Source organism: Bos indicus x Bos taurus, chromosome 20, assembly GCF_003369695.1.
Source record: "Bos indicus x Bos taurus breed Angus x Brahman F1 hybrid chromosome 20, Bos_hybrid_MaternalHap_v2.0, whole genome shotgun sequence".
Taxonomy (NCBI): domain Eukaryota; kingdom Metazoa; phylum Chordata; class Mammalia; order Artiodactyla; family Bovidae; genus Bos; species Bos indicus x Bos taurus.
Window position 1 is genome coordinate 62807440 of NC_040095.1, and position 20406 is coordinate 62827845.

The window sequence follows — 20406 nt, forward strand, 5'->3', positions numbered from 1 at the left end:
TCAGGATTTCAGGGGGTCCTCCTGGGGGGCTCTTAGCCCTGGAAATGAAGTTATAGAAACTGGAACAACCTTGCTGTCAATCCTAATGCCAAACATTTTTCCTTCCTCTTACCTTCGCCTCTATATGGGGTTGAATAGTGTCCCCCCTGCCACCCCAGTTCATGTCCACCTGCAGCCTCAGAAGGTAACCTTATTTGGAAATAGAATTTTTTGCCGTTATAATTAGTTATGATGAGGTTATACTGGAGCAGGGCCGGAATATGAGTATCTAATGGCTGATCCTCATAAGAAGAGAAAGCGGGTGCTCAGATATGCAGGGAGAAGGTCATGTGATGACGGGGGCAGACACTGGCTGATGCATTTAAAAGCCAAGGGATGCTAAGTGCTGCTGACAACATCATCAGATGCCAGGAAGGGGCAAAGAAGAATCTCTCCAGAATCTCTAGTCAGCTCACGACCCTGCTGGCACCTTCATTTTGGACTTCTGGCCTCCAGGTCTGCAAGCAAAAAAAAAAATTTCTGTTGTTTCCAGCCGCCCAGGTGGTAATCATTCTTTTTGGTATCCCTCGGAAAACAATGGGGCTTCCCTGATGGCTTGGCAAGTAAAGAATCTACTACAATGCAGAGACACAGGAGATACAGATTTGGTCTCTGGTTTGGGAAGAGGAAATGGCAACCCGCTCCAGTATTCTTGCCTTAAAAATCCCACAGACAGAGGAGCCTGTGGGTTGCAAAAGAGTTGGACGCAACTGAAGGACTAAGCACCCACACGCAGGAAAATAATATGTGTGTGTTAGTCGCTCAGTCAGGTCCAACTCTTGTGACCTGTGGACTGTAGCCCACCAGGCTCCTCTGTCCATGGGGTAGCTATTTGGATATAGTTTAAAAGATCAGAAACTTCCTTTTCTTCTTGGGAAGCCAAGGGGAGGTCTTATTTGCACTCACAGGTGGGTTGTAGAGCTGATCACAGGCGGGTTGGGGATCAAGGCTGCTGAACTGTCAGGTCTGTTTCAGAGGTGGAAGATTGTTTTGTCTTTCTCTTGTTCGAGGGCTCGCTGGAGCTGAGACTCCGATGGCTTTTCAGTCATGTGAGAGAAGCAGCTACTCAAGTATTTAATGAGGTTCTTGGTTCCATAGCGAGTGCCATGGGGTTTCTCCTGGTTTCAGGAGGAGGCTAGATGGGCAGACATATGTGAAGGGTGCCAAACAGAGGTGTGTGGTGCAGAGGTGAGTGGGTACTCTCCAAGTCAAGAGAGGGGGACGTACCATCAGCTGGAGGAAGTCAGGATGGGCTAGAGGGCACAGGGCCTGGGCAGTCCCTGTGGAAGCCTGACTTGCCGGAAGAGGTGTTGAAGAATTGTCTTAGTATCAGTTTGCCGACTCATTGGAAAAGACCCTAATTCTAGGAAAGACTGAGGACAGGAAGAGAAGGGGGCAACAGAGAATGAGATGGTTGGATGGCATCATCAACTCAATGGACATCAGTGTGAGCAAATTCGGGAGATGGTGAAGGACAGGGAAGCCTGGCGTGCTGCAGTCCATGGGGTCGCAAAGAGTCAGACACGACCGAGTGACTGAACAACAGCGGTTTGCTGGATGGGTCAGCTGAGGGGAAAGCTGGCAAATAAGAAGGAAGAGATATCCCCATGGGCATCTAGTGTCCCCAAGTTCTGTGCTGTGACAAAGCTCTGCCAGCTCCAAAAAACATCACCACCCAGATGGTCCTGGCTGCTGAAAGGCAAATGGGGCCCAGAACCTTGCTGCTTAGGGTTCTGAGTTCTGGTTCTCAGTCTACGGTTTCAGCAAGTCTCACTGACCTTTTTGTGCCTTTCTTTCCTTCCTTAAAATAATAAATCACCCACTGTCACATCCAGTTTCAAGCAGCACATAAATGATCATAAAGCAGGCTGGAAATGTAAATTATCAAGAAATGATAAATGGTGGGTCCTAGGATGCTGCCAGCCTGGCAGTATCTTCTTTCTGCAAAGCTTTCCACTGGCCTTTCCCTGAATATTTAGACTACAAATAAGTTTCACTTTTTTTTTTTTTTTGGTTGAACACAAGCTTGAGCTCTTCTGTACTGAAGTAAGGATCCTGGTTTGTTTTTCCTAGTCAATTGTCTTTCTTTTTTTTTCTTTGGTGAGAGGAGGGTGAATGTTAATTATTTAAATTGGGGTATTGGGGGCAGGAGGAGAAGGGGACAACAGAGGATGAGATGGCTGGATGGCATCACTGACTCGATGGACGTGAGTTTGGGTGAACTCCGGGAGTTGGTGTTGGACAGGGAGGCCTGGCGTGCTGCCATTCATGGGGTCGCAAAGAGTCGGACACGACTGAGCGACTGATCTGATCTGATCTGATCTGATGGTTGCTTTACAGCGTTGTGTTAGTTTCTGCTGTACAGTGAAGTGAATCAGCTACATGTGTACACGTATCTCTTCTCTCTGGGACCTACACCCTCTCCATTTCCTTTGTAGCTCCCTCTTTAAGGACAAATTTCCTACATCCTTGAGCCCCTTGGAAGTGACAAGGAGTGTAGCAGGGTTATATGCATATAAATTGCCATATTTTTCAGAATCAGACTCTGCAAAGCTTCTACAGTTTTTGAGAAGCTGCAGAGGTGTGGAAAGACAAATGTGAACCCCTGTGAGGCGGGGTCATGAATGGGGATTGTGCCATGGGTATCATCATAGGACTACCATCATGCTCATGGCTGGGTGCCTGATTTAATTTTGCTGTTGTCATTGATGATGGTGCTTTTATTTTTTCCTTTTTTAAAAAATTTATGTGAAATTCACTTAAGAAAGTTTTTTTGGGGGACAAGTTTTGCAAATGTTCAAATCAAACCAGATGAAGAATACCGTATTCTAATGTGATATCATTTTGTCAAAAATATATGCAAAATCAATACCTGATTTAAATTTTTTACATAAATTTAAATATTTAAACAACAATTTTATTTAAAGGAATATTATAGATTATGAAATGCAAACTGAAACTCCACACTAGGAAAAGTGTTTTTTTTTAAAAGAAAAAAAATTCAACATTATTGCAACTATTTACTGTGAAATGTTTCTTATTTAAGTGAATTCACTACAAATGAATTTTATTGGAGTATAAAATGCACCCCTTTTAAATATACCTATTGATGACAAATATATACAACTGATGGTTTTCCCAGGTGGCGCTAGTGGTAAAGAACCTGCCTACCAAAGCAGGAGATGTAAGAGCTGTGGGTTCAGTCCCTGGGTGGGGAAGACCCCCTGGAGGAGGGCATGGCAATCCACTCCAGTATTCTTGCCTGGAGAATCCCATGGACGGAGGAGCCTGGAGGGCTACCGTCACAGGGTCTCAAAGAGTCAGATGCAACTGAAGTATGAGCATGCGTGTGCATACATCTGATAATCACTACCACCAGCTTCCCAGGTGGCTCAGAGGTAAAGAATATTTTTGCCGATATAGGAGACGCAGGTTTGATCCATGGATTGGGAAGATCCCCAGGAGAAGGACATGGCAACCCACTCCAGTATTCTTGCCTGGGAAATCCCATGGACAGAGGAGCCTGATGGGCTACGGTCCATGGGGTCATAAATTGTTGAACACGACTGAGCAACTAAACAACGATCCTCACTACCACAGTCAAGAGGAAGAGCACTCCACCACCCTCACCTGGAAGTTTTCATTGGCTTTGCAAACTGCTGCCCCTCTTGCCCCTGCCCCTTGGCTATCACTGTGGATTAAGTTTTAGAAGTGAATGATTTCATGGCATTTAGTATATTCACAATGCTATGCAGCCATCACCTTCATCTGGTTCCAAAACAATTTCAACATCCTAAAAGGGAACCTCGTACATTAAGTTGTGGCTCTTGTTCTCCCCTCCTGTACCCTCCAGCACCCACCAATCTGCTTCCTTTCTCCATGGATTTTCACCTTCTGGACATTTCATGCAGTTGGAATCAGACATCCCTTTGTGCCAGTCTTCCTTCTCTCAGTATAGCAATTTTGGCTTTTATCTGTGTTGTATCAGCACAGATGTAGCTTGGACATATTACAGGTTTGGTTCCGGACCACCGTAATAAAGTGAATACTGCAATAAGATGAGTTGCATGATTTTTTTGGTGTCTCAGTGTGTGTAAAAGGTATGTTTACACTATACAGTAGTCTATTAAGTGTGCAATAGTGTTATGTCTAAAAGAATCAAGGCTCATACCTTAACTAAGAAAAACTTTATTGTCAAAAAATGTTCCCGCCTTGGTGACCAGGCTCCATCTGTGAGGGAAGCGTTGGATTTGCTGTTGCAGGTTAGGTATGCCCTGTGGACCCATCTGCACAGACAGGAGGTGGGGTCTGTGAACAATTGGCATCCCCTTCTTGAAACACATGGTTAGAGTGGACGGGGGGAGGGGAGAGTGGACATTTACTGAATGAAGAAAGGACACGTGGAGGAGTGATGGGAAGACTAACAAACGCCCATCAAAGAGTTGGCGGGGCGCGTCATCCAACTGTACCTCCAGGCCCCAGACCATCTAACATAGGAGTCTTCTTAGAGTACCTACTGTGAGAAGGAAAAATGGGAAGTTGATTGTATTAATACATAGGGAATGTCCCAACCTTTGGAAATTTGCTTAATAGTATTTCTGTTTTCTATGAAATTGACCTGTAAATTTCCTTCAGATCAGTTTGGTCGCTCAGTAGTGTCTGACTCTTTGTGACCCCATGGACTGCAGCACGCAGGGCTTCCCTGTCCATCGCCAACACCTGGAGCTTGCTCAAACTCATGTCCATTGAGCTAGTGATGCCATCCAACCATCTCATCCTCTGTCATCCCCTTTTCCTCCTGCCTTTCATCTTTCCAGCATCAGGGTGTTTTCCAGTGACTCAGTTCTTCACATCAGGTAGCCAAAGTATTGGAGTTTCAGCTTCAGCATCAGTCCTTCCAAAAAATATTCAGGACTGATTTCCTTTAGGATTGACTGGTTGGATCTCCTTGCAGTCCAAGGGACTCTCAAGAGTCTTCTCCAGCACCACAGTTCAAAAGCATCAATTCTTTGGCGCTCAGCTTTCTTTATAGTCCAACTCTCACATCCATACATGACTACTGGAAAAACCATAGCTTCGGCTAGATGGACCTTTGTCAGTAAAGTAATGTCTCTGATTTTTAATATGCTGTCTAGGTTGGTCATAGCTTTTCTTCCAAGGAGCAAGCATCTTTTAATTTCATGGCTGCAGTCACCATCTGCAGTGATTTTGGAGCCTCCAAGAATAAAGTCTGTCACTGTTTCCATCGTTTCCCTATCTATTTGCCATGAAATCATGGGACCAGATGCCATGATCTTAGTTTTCTGAATGTTGAGTTTTAAACCAGCCTTTTCACTCTCCTATTTCACTTTCATCAAGAGGCTCATTAGTTCCTCTTCACTTTCACCATAAGTGTCATCTGCATATCTGAGATTATTGATATTTCTCTGTGCAATTTTGATTCCAGCTTGGGCTTCATCCAGCTGGCATTTCACATGATGTACTCTGTATGTAAATTAAATAAGCAGGGTGACAATATAAAGACTTGTTGTACTCCTTTCCTGATTTAGAACCAGTCTGTTTTTCCATGTCCAGTTCTAACTGTTGCTTCTTGATCTGCATGCAGATTTCTCAGGAGGCAGGTAAGGTGGTCTGGTATTCCCATCTCTTTCAGATTTTTCCACAGTTTGTTGTGATCCACGTAGTCAAAGGCTTTGGTGTAGTCAATAAAGCAGAAGTAGATGTTTTTCTGGAACTCTTCTGCTTTTTTGATGATCCAGCAAATGCTGGCAATTTGATCTCTGGTTCCTTTGCCTTTTCTAAATCCAGCTTGAACATCTGGAAGTTCTCGGTTCATGTACTGTTGAAGCCTGGCTTGGAGAATTTTGAGCATTACTTTGCTAGTGTGTGAGATAAGTGCAATTGTGCTGTAGTTTGAGCATTCTTTGACATTTCCTCTCTTTGAGATTGAAATGAAAACTGACCTTTTCCAGTCGTGTGGCCGCTGCTGAATTTTCCAAATTTGCTGGCATATTGCGTGCAGCACTTTCACAGCATCATCTTTTAGGATTTGAAATAGCTCTGCTGTAATTCCATCATCTCCACTAGCTTTGTTTGTAGCAATGCTTCCTAAGGCCCACTTGACTTTACACTCCAGGATGTTTGGCTCTAGGTGAGTGATCACACCATTGTGGTTATCTGGGTAATAAAGATCTTTTTTCATGTGAATATCCTTAGCTTACCTTATGTTGTAGCAGTGCTTCATAACCTCTTTTCACATCATGGTATGTGCAGAAAATGACAGCATTTGTACCAACACTGGGGTAACTAGAGGCTGCTGCCCATGGCCAGAGGTGAGGGATCTGGACTCAGTCCTGGGACTGGGGAAACCAGATCCCACAATCATCTTTAATCCATTTGCCAAAAGCCACTGAGCTATGGTGCCCCACTTGGGAAGCTCTCTTTTCAGGGGTTGTTTCAGGATAAAATCTGTATATTTATTAAGTTGTATCAATATTATTTATCAGTCAGACAGTCATGCACATAGTCAATGTCTGTACCATTAAGCAAAAAGTCCTTATCTTGAAGGAAAACGGTAACCTGCTTGTTCAAGGAAGTGTAGTGACTTCACCGACATTTTGTGCTAATTTTTTAGATTTGTCCTTCATCCAAATGTAAAATCCCCTATTGCCTTATTTTCCCCTGAGTTGAGTTCATCCAAGCAAGAGTTAAGCTATAATGGAGAGTGTCTCCTCCTTGCTTTGGCCACTTATTGCTTCTAGATGGCTTATTATATGAAAAATGTTGCCCATCCATGTGACGCTCACCGCAGAAGTGGAGATGGTTCCTGTGGTTAGGTGTAGTATCTATTCATTGGTTTATAGATCCAGGAGACCACAGAGAGTTCCATGAAACCACGTGATTCGGGAGGCCTGGAGTTTGTATGATAAATCAGAACTAACTGGAGAAGGTCCTGGACTGTTATCTATGCTGCAGAGAACACTTCCTCTGTGGAAAGCGCACAGTAGATCTCCTTAGCAATCATATTTGTTTTTGTGGAGGTAGAGGTGGAAAAGGACGGGGTTTCGGCATCAACACCATGGATCCCCACTTCTACAAAGTGAGCTACATCCTGGGAGCAGGACAGGCTTTGGTCTTGCGAACTCTTGGATAAAGTTAGCTTATTGGGGAAGTGGGAGGACCAAAGGAATAATCACTAAATGTCAAAACTACCCATCTTCCCAAACCAAGGAGCAGGAATCATCAGATGCTCGTCAGGAGAGTCATGACCATAGGGTAGAAGGAGTGAGGAATAAAACAGCAAAGACTTGGGGAAAGGCTATATGCCTTGAAATAAAATAAAAGGCAAACTAAAAAAAGCAAGAGGTAGCTCCTTGTTCTCGTCTCCTAATGTCCCCCAGCATTGGGAAGTGTCTTTGGAGCCTGTTGAGGACCCAAGGAATGTTTGCTGAATGAATAAATAAATGAACCCAAACATTCCTCTCCACTGCTTGTCCACAACCTGGAAAAACATCTCCCAAAGCAGAGGCTAAAAATCTAAATAGATTCAAGTTCAAGAACAAAAGTGAGTATTAGAAATGTGAAATACTTTAAAACTTGAGAAAAAGACAATGTTTAAATCAAAAGTCACACAACATTATTAATCAGCTATACTCTAATATAAGTTAAAAATTAAAAAAATCAAAAGTAATTTAGTAACAACTTGGTGAAGTAGTGGAATGATCAACAGGTTGGGAATCAGGAAGCCTGGGTTCTGCATGACATATTTTTTCAATTTGATACATGCCATGACAAGGTGTTTTTGATCAGTAGGGAAGGGGAAGAATATTCAATAAATGTTGTGGGGAAAAGTGGTAAGGAAATAGGAAGAATATCACCATAGGACAAGTCATACCACACAACTGAGTAACTTCCAGTTTTAAAAATCAAGTGAAAAGTGATAAAAGTAGCAAGCTGAAGTAAATAGTATTGCATACTTATTGAGCTCCTCAGTTCAGTTCAGTTCAGTCTCTCAGTCATGTCTGACTCTTTACGACCCCATGGACTGCAGCACACCAGGCCTCCCTGATCATCACCAACTCCTGGAGCTTACTCAACTTCACGTCCATCGAGTCAGTGATGTCATCCAACCATCTCATCCTCTGTTGTCCCCTTTTTCTCCTGCCTTCAATCTTTCTCAGAATCAGGGTCTTTTCTGGTGAGTCAGTTCTTTGCATCAGGTGGCCAAAGTATTGGAGTTTCAGCTTCAGCATCAGTCCTTCCAATGAATATTCAGGACTGATCTCCTTTAGGATGGACTGGTTGGATCTCCTTACAGTCCAAGAGACTCTCAAGAGTCTTCTCCAACACCACAATTCAAAAGCATCCATTCTTCAGCGCTCCTAGTGGAAGGAAATTTTTGTTGAAACTTTTGGGATTAGTGTTGGTTTTAAGACCTCTAAAATATTATTTTCTTATTTTTGTTCAAACGTTTGTTTGGATTTGTGAGGAAATTGTATTTGCAAGATAAACTGAGAAATACACAGGCAATATGCAGACTAGCACCTATTTTGACTAGATTCTCATAAGGCCAGTGCCGCCAGGATCCAGTGGTGGGTCCCTTTCCAGATTCTTTTGATATAAAATGTGTTACACCTTATAAATGACTATGAGCCTTGTAGTTTTCATTCAACGTGGTTTTGGAGCGCTATCCATTTTAGTACCAATCGATCTGTTGCTTTCTTTCTAACTGCTCCACTCAGGATATGAAGACAAATAGGGCAGCACCTCGAAAGTCCTGAGGGAAAGTGACTTTGCACTAGAATAACTGTTGAATTCTGTGCCAAAAGGGGACATTTTCAGATGTGCAAGAACAGAGTGTGCTTTCCAGCGTTACTAAAGGGTGCGCTCCAAGAGGAAGAAGCAAGCAAGCAACAAAGCAGGAGGAAACGGAGTCCCCCAGACACTTAATATTCCTTGTCGTTGTTGTTTAGTCACTAAGTTCTGTCCGACCTCCTGGACTCTAGCATGCCGGTCTCCTCTGTCCTTGGGATTCCCCAGGCAAGAATACTGGAGTGGGTTGCCATTTCCTCCTCCAGGGGATCTTCCCGACCCAGGGATCGAACCTGAGTCTCCTCTGTCTCCTGTATTGCGGGTGGGTTCTTTACCACTAGCACCACCTGGGAAGCCCCAGAATAGTGAATGACAGAGAAACCAGGAAGTCGATGTGATAATTCAAGTAAGAAATGCTGAAGCCTTAACTCAGACCAACCTTTCAGGCAAGAAGTACTGGAGTGGGTAGCCATCTCCTTCTCCAGGCGATCTTCCCAACCAGGGATGGAAACCTCATCCACTATGTCTTCTGTACTGCAGGCTGATTCTTTACCCACTGAGCCATTGGGGAAACCCACATTGTTCCTTAGCCCTCTTGTTATATCGTTACTGCTCTGTCTGTCTCCATCTCTCTCTCTCTCTGCTTTTCATATTTCCCATTTCCTCTCCTCTTTAGAACCCTCATTCCTCATCTGAAAGTGTGTGAAGTCACTCGCTTGTGTCTGACTCTTTGCGACCTCATGGACTGGAGCCCACCAGGCTTCTCTGTCCATGGAATTTTCCAGGCAAGAATACTGGAGTGGGTTGCCATTTCCTTCTCCAGGGGATCTTCCTGACCCAGGGATCGAACCTGGGTCTCCCACACTGCAGACACTTTACCATCTGAGCCACCGGGGAAGCCCCTACAAAGCCGCCTCACTTTATTATACCAGGCAATCCAGTCCTCTCTTTATCTCCCTGGCCTGCCCTGGTTTCTCCCCGGAAGCTTTCGCTTGACTTTCCCGATTTGTCAAGTCCCTCTATTGGAAATTCTTCCTCTTCCCTGCTGTACTGCAGGGTCATTTAACATTGTGCAGACATTTAAGTCCAAGCACTACTATAAAAAATGACTCAGCTACCAGAAGCTCTTCTCTGAGCAAAACTGGCTTGCAGATTTATTTTCTCTATTGTTTTTCTGTCTTCTAACTTATTATTTTCTACTTTTTTCTTAAATAATTCTTTATTTAACTTCCCTTTAGCTTGCTTTGTGTCCCTCCACCTTTGTGAATTGGGCACTTAATCCATTAGTTTCCTTCCCTTTGTTTTTCTTCTTCTCTTTTAATGGATAGAATGTAAGTGTTTTCTGCTAAGTTTGCTTAGCTCTTTCCTGTGGATTTTTACCTCTGACCATTTCATTATTGTTTTCCAGATGTTATGTATTTCAGTTTGTCCACTTTCTTTGACTCAAAGGGAACTTAAGAGTATCTTTTTTTCCCTTCTAGGTGGAGAGATTTTGTGTGTTTTGATTTGATTTTCAGTTTCTGGCTTTCTTTCACTGTGATCATAGAAAGTTTTCTTCCCTGTTTTTGTTTTCTGGAGATTTTGTTTTTGGCATGAGTCCAGTTTTTATGATAATTTCATGGGCAATTCAATTGAAGGTGTTTTCTTTATTTTCAGAGTGTATGTGTGAATATATTTGTGTATACACAAAAGCTTCCCTGATAGCTCAGTTGGTAAAGAATCCACCTGCAATGCAGGAGACCCTGGTTCGGTTCCTGGGTCAGAAAGATCTGCTGGAGAAGGGATTGGCTACCCACTCCAGTATTCTTGGGCTTCCCTGGTGGTTTAGCTGGTAAATAATCCGCTTGCAATGTGGGAGACCTGGGTTTAATCCCTGGGTTTGGAAGATCCCCTGGAGAAGGAAAAGGCTACCCACTCCAGTATTCTGGCCTGGAGAATTCCATGGACTGTATAGTCCAAGGGATTGCAAAGAGTCGGACATGACTGAGCGACTTTCACTTTCTGGGCTTCCCTTATAGCTCAGTTGGTTAAGAATCTGCCTGTAATGCAGGAGACCCCAGTTCAATTCCTGGGTCAGAAAGATCCGCTGGAGAAGGGATTGGCTACCCACTCCAGTATTCTTGGACTTCCCTTGTGGCTCAGCTGGTAAAGAATCTGCCTGCAATGTGGGAGACCTGGGCTCGATCTCTGGGTTGGAAAGATCCTCTGGAGAAGGGAAAGGCTACCCACTCTGGTATTCTGGCCTGGAGAATTCCATGGATTGTATAGTCCATGGGACTGCAAAGAGTCATACACGACTGAGCGACTTTCACTTTTCAAACCAAACTTATTTATTAATGATTCACTTAATTACTTTACTAATTATACTATTTTGGTCTTCGGTAATTTATTTATTTACTTGTCCTTTTTATGTATCAAGGACAGATGGGTGTGCTTAGGGCTGTTACACCTGTACTGTGAAATTGTACCATTGTGCTCATTTTTGTCTTTTTATAAATACAAAATGGTGGTCTTGTGCTATTAAGGTCACAAGTCTTGTTTTTGGTTTGTTTGTTTGTTTGTACTCGAGTTTTGGAAACATTTTATTCAAAAGTCAAAAGACTTCCCAGTCTTTATAAAGTATTTTGTTTTTGGAATGGCTCTTGTGTACAGCCTAGAATTGGGTCTTGCTTTTGGTATCTGGTTGCTTCCCCTCCCCGCTCCCTTTCCCCTCCCTCCCCCTGCCCCCTCCCTCTCTCCCTTCCTTCCATTCATCATAGATGAGTTAAGCTTGTTTACCTCTATTAATCAGACTTCTCTGGTAGTTCAGATGGTAAAGAATGTACCTGTAATGCAGGAGTCCTGGGTTCGATCCCTGGGTTGGGAAGATCCCCTGGAGAAGGAAATGGCAACCCACTCCAGTATTCTGGCCTGGAGAATCCCATGGACAGAGGAGCCTGGTGGGCTACAGTCCATGGAGTAGCAAAGAATTGGGCACGATGGGGTAACTGCATATACACACACATACCCAGTTTTGGTCAGTCACACCCGTCTATCTTAGTATTTATCCTTGTAAGGAGATATGTTTATATTTCTACCACTTGACTTGTCAGCTGTGATGCCTTTGCTGTCTTTTGGCTGTTTTAAATGAGGTGATTGACAAACTTACTGTGCCTTTTACCTTCTCATCGCCTGCAGCCTAGTCTTGTTTTTGTGTCATCCCTACACAATGGTGGCATATGGCGTCTACTTCTGCTCTGTGACCCCAGTCTACACATTTGCTTTAGTCTTATTTTACAGTTAAATAAATCCAACGCCACTGCCAGGCTCTTTGTCTGTGGCTTTCCTGGTCTTTGTCGGATGGGCAGAAGTTCATCCTCTAGCAACTTTCTCGAAAAGGGCTCATGGTAATAATATTCCATAATTTCTTGCAATTAAACACAAACCTACCCTTTATACCCAAAGGACAGGTTGAACTTTCTGTATGAGTATCTTATAAATGCTGGTCCATTATCTTTGGGTTTAATGGTGAATAAATCTGAAGCCAGACAGATTTTTTTGTCTGGATTTTTTTTTTCTTCTTTTAAACTCCAAAAGTTTTACTATGATTGAGCTGTAGTATTAACCACACTAGGTCAACTATTTTTTTCCCTGGTACCCTTTTGATTTTGCAGATTACATTATTCTTTTTAGATTTCATGAGCATTTTGTGGACTATATCATTAAATATTCACTTTTTAATCATTGCTTTGGGTTTTTTCAGGATTCAATTCTGTATATGATTATTCTCCTTTACCTATCTTTCAGATATATTATTTTTTTCTTTAATAAGAGCAGAAAAAGCTTTTCTCTAATTTTGTTTTCTAATGCTCATGTTTCTCATGATTATTCTTTATGTTTCTTATTGAGTTTCTAGAGTATCTAAACTCATTTCTGTTCCTTTCAGTATTTTTTCTTTATTCTTTTTTGGAGTATACTAGCTAGTGTTTTATTTCTTTCTGTTGAATACTCACATCTTTTTTAGGTTCCTGTGTTTCTGATCTTCCTTTGTAGAGACCAGAAATCATCCCCAAAAGAAGAAATGCAAAAAGGCAAAATGGCTGTCTGAGGAGGGCTTACATATAGCTGAGAAAAGAAGAGAAGCAAAAGGCAAAGGAGAAAAGGAAAGATATATTCATTTGAAAGCAAAGTTCCAAAGAAGAGCAAGGAGAGATAAGAAAGCCTTCCTAAGTGATCTTGCAAAGAAATAGAGGAAAACAATAGAATGGGAAAGAAAATTCAAGAAAATTAGATACCAAGGGAAAATTTCATGCAAAGATGGGCACAATAAAGGACAGAAATGGTATGGACCTAACAGAAGCAGAAGGTATTAAGAAGAGGTGGCAATAATACACAGAAGAACAATGCAAAAAAGATCTTCATGACCCAGATAACCATCATGGTGCGATCACTCACCTAGAGCCAGACATCCTGGAATGCAAAGTCAAGTGGGCCTTAGGAAACATCACAACGAACAAAGTTAGTGGAGGTGCTGGAATTCCAGTTGAGCTATTTCAAATCCTAAAAGATGATGCTATGAAAGTGCTGCAATCAATATGCCAGCAAATTCGGAAAACTCAGCAGTGAATACAGGACTGGAAAAGGTCAATTTTCATTCCAATCCCAAAGAAAGGCAATGCTAAGGAACGTTCAGACTACCATAAAATTGCACTCATCTCACATACTGGCAAAGCAATGCTCAAAATTCTCCAAGCAAGGCTTCAACAGTACATGAACCTTGAAGTTCCAGATGTTCAAGCAGGATTTAGAAAAGGCAGAGGACCCAGAGATCAAATTGCCAACATCTGTTGGGTCATAGAAAAAGCAAGAGAATTCTAGAAAAACATCTAGTTCTGCTTCATTGTCTATGCTGAAGCCTTTGACTGTGTGGATCACAATAAACTGTGGAAAAATCTGAAAGAGATGGGAATACCAGACCACCTTACCTGCCTCCCGAGAAATCTGTATGTAGGTCAAGAAGCAACATTTAGAACCGGACATGGAACAATGAACGGGTTCCAAATTGGGAAAGGAGTATGTCAAGACTGTATATTGTCACCCTGCTTATTTAACTTAAATGCAGAGTACATCATGTGATGTAGCATATGGATGAAGCATAAGCTGGAATCAAGATTGCATGGAGGAATATCAGTAATCTCAGATGTGCAGATGATACCACCCTTATGGCAGAAAGCAAAGAGGAACTAAAGAGCCTCTTGATGAAAGTGAAAGAGGAGAGTGAAAAAGCTGGCTTAAATCTCAACATTCAAAAAATGAAGATCATGGCATCTGGTCCCATGACTTCATGGCAAATAGATGAGGAAACAATGGAAACAATGAGAGACTATTTTCTTGGGTTCCAAAATCACTGCAGATGGTGACCACAGCCATGAAATTAAAAGAAGCTTGCTCTTTGGAAGAAAAGCTATGACCAACCTAGACAGCCTCTTAAAAAAGAAGAGATGCTACTTTACTGACAAAGGTCCATCTAGTCAAAGCTATGGTTTTTCCAGTAGTCATGTATAAATGTGAGAGTTGGACCATAAAAAAGCTGAGCACCAAAGAATTGATGCTTTTGAACTGTGGTGTTGGAGAAGACTCTTGAGAGTCCCTTGGACTGCAAGGAGATCCAACCAGTTCATTCTAAAGGAAATCAGTCCTGAATAGACATTGGAAGGACTGGTGCTGAAGCTGAAACTTCAATACTTTGGCCACCTGATGCGAAGAGCTGAATCACTTCAAAAGGCCCTGATGCTGGAAAAGATTGAAGGTGGGAGGAGACGGGGATGACAGAGGTTGAGATGGTTGAATGGCATCACTGACTCAATGGACATGAGTTTGGGTAAACTCTGGGAGTTGGTGATGGACAGGGAGGCCTGGTGTGCTGCAGTTCATGGGGTCGCAAAGAGTCGGACACGACTGAGCGACTGAACTGAACTGACTGCCCACCTCCCCATCTTTCACAACTGCTGTAGATGAGGGACATGCCTGTTATAGTGAGGTATCAATCCTTTCTGCTCAGGAGGTGTGTCCTGGTGGCATTTTCTGAGTTCTGGCTGCACCCTGAACCCTGTCCATTCTCCGTGCTTTTCCTTTTCCTTCCTCTCTGCAACTTCTGCTCAGTTTCAACTGCATTCTCCAGTGTTTACACATATTTTAAAGTTCATTGATTATATTGTTCTTCAAATTTCACTGAAAATGAAGTTTATGCATTGTCTTGGTAATGCTGCTTGTTGTTTTATGATTTTGAGGAGGAAACAGAGTTGCAGACTTAATCATGCTTACACTTGAAGTCCATCTATGTTTTCTTAAATCTTTATGATTTCATTTTGACATACAGCTAAGCCATCAGGCATTTTTTTGTGTGTATGTGAACTTGAGGTCTGATATATTTCTTTTATAGTTGTTCTAATTTGTTTTGTATTGAATAATCTGATCTTTATTCCTTGTTTTGAAATGGTATATTTATCATAGGCTACAATCTTGTATTTACTCCTTGTGGAATGTATTATTATGTCTATTCCTTCAGTTACTGTTACCACAGATTTTTAATACTGAATATTTATAATCTGCTTTTTTATGTCTACCTTTCAGAATCTATTTGCTATTTTGCTATTCTTCTAGATTTACTCCAGTAAGGTACATTTTGAAACTCCAAAATGGGAATACAATATGTATTATATTCTGTATTCATTGAAATATAGAATTCTTTCAATAGTAGAATAAGAATTTCTTTCTTTTGAAGCTAATATTATATAAATCATAGTTTGAGAAATGCTACTCTGATATTTTAACAGTAAGCAGCATGCAGGCTGTTGGTTAAAAAGAAATCATTTAAAAAGAAGTATGGGTCTACTCTTATGTTTTCCAAATTAAAAAAAAATCAGAAAGGAGGTTAAATTTGGCACCTATTGAGAAAGAATCATTTTCCTTCCTTGATCTGTTAATATAATGTATTATGTCCAGAATTTAGTTCTCACTAGGAAATATTTATACATTCCTATTGTAAATTATATGTGTTCAGGGAATATTATTATTTTAATGTATTTCTAGATTTTATATAATAAGATTTCTGCGTCTATGTTTGTGAGATTTGGTTTGCAGTTATCTTTGTCATGTCTTGATTTAATGTGATTCAGGCTTCTTAAAATGGAACACTTCTTCCTTTGCTGTTTTCTGAACCCGTTTAATCCCATAGACTTTATCAGTTGCTCAAGAGTTTGCAGTAGCCTGCTGGGGAAATCATGTATCCCTCTGTGTCCTTGGGGGGTGCTCTTTGACATAACATTCAATATCTTCTGCACTGCAGAAGTAACAATGGTGCCAGTCACTGAACTGCCGGGGTCAAGTGCTCCAATTCCAGTTATTGGAGGGTGTGAAGTGTCTTAATTTTTCTTGACTTCTCTGTCTTCATCTGAACAAACAGGCATAATGACAGGATCTACATCATAAAGTTGACGGGCAGATAAACTGAGGCAGTACCAATTGAGACAACCAATGAGTATCTGATACCAGCAAAAGCTGGAGAAACATTAGCCCTGTTCTTATTATTGATCTGTTCAGATTTGCTCCCCTTTAAAGAGCAAGGTCTTCAGTACATAGACTATTTCTAGACAATTAACTATTTCATTGAGAGTTAAATGTTTATTACCATACTATCATTTATAGAATTTGCTTATGATTATCAGAAGTATTTTCTATATCTGTGGCTGTGATTTCTTTCTAACACTTAACAATATGTATTTGTGCTTTCTGCCTCATTTTTCTTGATTAGCTGTGTTTGGAGTTTGTTTTGTTGGTCTTCTCAAATATTGGATTTATTTATCAATGATATTGTTTTTCTGTCTTCTATTTCATTAATTTCTATTTTTACTGTTATATTTTTATTCTTGCTTTCTCTGTTTTGCTGTTCTTGATATTTTATTTTTCTAGTTTCTAGAGTACATTACTTACTTCCTTGATTTCTATTCCCTTGTGTTTAGTAATAAAAACAGATAAAGTTAGGAATTGCTCTCTAAGTGGTTAACAATTAATATAAACCTGCTGCTGCTGCTAAGTCACTTCAGTCATGTCCAACTCTGTGCGACCCCATAGATGGCAGCCCACCAGGCTCCCCCATACCTGGGATTCTCCAGGCAAGAACACTGGAGTTGGTTGCCATTTCCTTCTCCAATGATGAAAGAGAAAAGTGAAAGCGAAGCCGCTCAGTCGTGTCCAACTCTCAGAGACCCCAGGGACTGCAGTACCAGGCTCCTCTGTCCATGGGATTTTTCTAGGCAAGAATACTGGAGTGGGGTGCCATTGCCTTCTCCATAATATAAGGCAGGGGTTGGTAAACCAAGGTTATGGGCCAAATCCAGCCTGCGGCCTGTTTTTGTAAATAAAGTTCTACTCAACACATCCACATCTGTTCATTTGTGTGTTGTATATGACTGCTCACACTCCCATGGCAAAATTGAGTAGCTGTGTGTCTGTGTGTGACTTGGCACACACAGACATCCGTGGGTTTCCCTGGTGGTTCAGACATTAAGGAATCCACCTGCAATGCAGGGGACCCAGGTTCAATCCCTGGGTTGGAAAGATCCTCTGGAGAAGGGAATGGCAACCCACTCCAGTACTCTTGCCTGGAGAATTCCATGCACAGAGGAGCCTGGCCGGCTAAAGTCTGTGGGGTTGCAAAGAGTCAGACACGACTGAATGACTAACACTTGACTTGACACTTGATAGACAGCCATGGGCCACAAAACCTAAAATATTTACTGTGTGGTCCTTTACAGAAAAAGTTTGCTGATCTCTAATATAGAGCAGTCTGTAGTCGTTGATATATAATTTTGTCGTTATTTTTATTTTTAAATAGTCTGTAATTATAGACCCCACATATTATCTAGGAAAGAGTCTTAAATTTCCATGTGGTTTGAATTCTCTTGTTTATACTTTTGTTAATTTCTACTTTTATTGCATTTGGCCAGAGAATATTGCCTATACAACTTACTTTTCCTTTTCTTTATTTTAGATTTACTGAGATTTCTTTTATGGCCTTGAAGTATGATCAAGTTTTGAAAATGTTTCAAAGATATGGAAAAAGGATGCATATTCTCTGTAGAAAACAAAATTTGATATTTGGTAACCTTATTCATTATGCTATTTGAATCCTAATTCTTTTGTCCATATGAAGATTAAAAACTCAAGATAAAGCTATGGTCGTGGTGTTTTGTTTCTTCTATTTCTGAGAGCCCTAGTTTGACTTTTTGTGTATGTTTGCTCAGTCATGTCCAACTCTTTGCAACCCCATGGACAGTAGCCCACCAGGCTCCTCTGTCTACGGGATTTTCCAGGCAAGAAGACTGGAGTGGGTTGCCATTTCCTTCTCCAGGGGATCTTCCTGACCCAGGGATTGAACCCATATTTTTGTGTCTCTTGTATTGGCGGGTGGTTCTTTACTACTGAGCCACCTGGGAAGCCCTCTAGTTTGAGTTATTTTGATGCTAAGTTATTTATGAATATGCATGGTGCAAACATGGCAGAAGCATAGACTGAAAAGCACCAGCCTGCTGGAGCTTCGCTGCTCTGGGGACTCCCACCACCACGGCCATGTGACCATCCCTGGCTAGCCTGGTGGGTGAGGAGACACACGTGGCCCCCATCCCCACTGCTGCTGGTGGCCCTGCCCACAGTCAGCCAGCCCCAGTTGCGGCCCCTGGTGGCTGATCACAAATGCAGACTGAGCCCAGCTGAAACCATGAGAAGAACTGACCAGTTGAGCCCAACCCACATCACCAACTCAGAATGGTGGGTTCAACAAATAATCGCTGTTTTAGGCCACTATATTCTGGCATGGTTGGTCCCATAGCAAAGACTAACATGTCCTCTGGGGATTTTTATCTGCCTTTAAAATATAATAACTCTCTTTATCCAATGATAAATCTACCCATGTATTCTATTTTAGCCATACTGTTTGTTTTGCTTCCTTTTAATTACATATTTTTGTGGATATCTAAAGTGTACAATTTGGAAAACTCAGCAGTGGCCACAGGACCGGAAAAGGTCAGTTTTCATTCCAATCCCAAAGAAAGGCAATGCCAAAGAATGCTCAAATTACTGCACAATTGCACTCATCTCACATGCTAGAAAAGTAATGATCAAAATTCTCCAAGCCAGGCTTCAGCAATATGTGAACCATGAACTTCCAGATGTTCAAGCTGGTTTCAGAAAAGGCAGAGGAACCAGAGATCAAACTACCAACATCTACTGGATCATTGAAAAAGCAAAAGCAACCAGAAAAACATCTATTTCTGCTTTATTGACCATGCCAAAGCCTTTGACTGTGTGGATCACAATAAACTGTGGAAAATTCTTCAAGAGATGGGAATACCAGATGGGAATACCTCTTGAAAAACCTATATGCAGGTCAGGAAGCAACAGTTAGAACTGGACATGGAACAACAGACTGGTTCCAAATAGGAAAAGGAGTATGTCAAGGCTGTATATTGTCACCCTGCTTATTTAACTCCTATGCAGAGTACATCATGAGAAATGCTGGGCTGGAAGAAGCACAAGCTGGAATCAAGATTGCCAGGAGAAATATCAATAACCTCAGATATGCAGATGACACCACCCTTGTGGCAGAAAGTGAAGAGGAACTAAAAAGCCTCTTGATGAAAGTGAAAGAGGAGAGTGAAAAAGTTGGCTGAAAGCTCAACATTCAGAAAACTAAGATCAAGGCATCCGGTCCCATCACTTCATGGGAAATAGAAGTGGGAAACAGTGTCAGACTTTATTGTTCTGGGCTCCAAAATCACTGCAGATTGTGATTGCAGCCAGGAAATTAAAAGATGCTTACTCCTTGGAAGGAAAGTTGTGACCAACCTAGACAGCATATTAAAAAGCAGAAACATTACTTTGCCAACAAAAGTCCGTCTAGTCAAGGCTATGGTTTTTCCAGTAGTCATGCATGGATGTGAGAATTGGACTGTAAAGAAAGCTGAGCACTGAAGAATTGATGTTTTTGAACTGTGGTATTGGAGAAGACTCTTGAGAGTCCTTTGGACTGCAAGGAGATCCAACCAGTCCATTCTAAAGGAGATCAGTTCTGGGTGTTTATTGGAAGGACTGATGCTAAAGCTGAAACTCCAGTACTTTGGCCACCTAATGCGAAGAGTTGACTCATTGGAAAAGACTGTGATGCTGGGAGGGATTGGGGGCAGGAGGAGAAGGGGACGACAGAGGATGAGATGGCTGAATGGCATCACTGACTCGATGGACATGAGTTTGAGTGGACTCCAGGAGTTGGTGATGGACAGGGAGGCCTGGCGTGCTGCGATTCATGGGGTTGCAAAGAGTCGGACATGACTGAGTGACTGGACTGAACTGAAAGTGTACAAATGATGATTTGATATACATACGCATGGGGTTAGGGCTTCCCTAGTGGCTCAGACAGTAAAGAATCTGCCTGCAATGAGGGAGACCCAGGTTTGATCCCTGGGTTGGGAAGATCCCATGGAGAAGGGAATGGCACTACACGCCAGAATTCTTGCCTGG